Source organism: Cystoisospora suis (assembly GCF_002600585.1).
Source record: "Cystoisospora suis strain Wien I chromosome Unknown contig_2262, whole genome shotgun sequence".
In the NCBI taxonomy this organism is placed as follows: domain Eukaryota; phylum Apicomplexa; class Conoidasida; order Eucoccidiorida; family Sarcocystidae; genus Cystoisospora; species Cystoisospora suis.
This window is the reverse complement of record NW_027155061.1, coordinates 341-579: the sequence shown is the minus strand read 5'-3', so window position 1 is coordinate 579 and position 239 is coordinate 341. Positions and strand designations below refer to the sequence as shown.

At 50.6% G+C, this 239-nt stretch overlaps 1 protein-coding gene across 1 annotated transcript in view; it reads right to left on the bottom strand.

Moving 5' to 3' along the window:
- The window catches only part of CSUI_004759 (uncharacterized protein), a 5,703-nt gene extending 5,478 nt beyond the window's left edge, over positions 1 to 225 (bottom strand). The window contains exon 1 of the mRNA XM_068064943.1: positions 1 to 225. This exon is cut by the window's left edge and continues 5,478 nt beyond it. The gene's annotated coding sequence lies outside the window, so the exon portion shown is untranslated.
- Positions 226 to 239: the final 14 nt, after the last annotated feature.

The following is a 239-nucleotide window of genomic DNA, read 5'->3' as shown; positions in this document are numbered from 1 at the left end:
ACTTCTTTCATACTTGTTCTTCCTTCTTCTCGTCTTCGTCCTTCCTGCTCTTCTTCTCCCCTTTCATCTCCTGTCTCAGACATCTCCAGCGTTCCATGAACTTCTCCTTCCCCCTCCTTCGATTGTCTCAGTGTCCCTCTCTCTTCGTCTGTCCGAGAGCTTCCAAGTCGTAGAAATCCATCCTTCACATCACCATGATGACCTCCCCCTGTATCTCCTCTTATTCTCTCCCCCCCCCC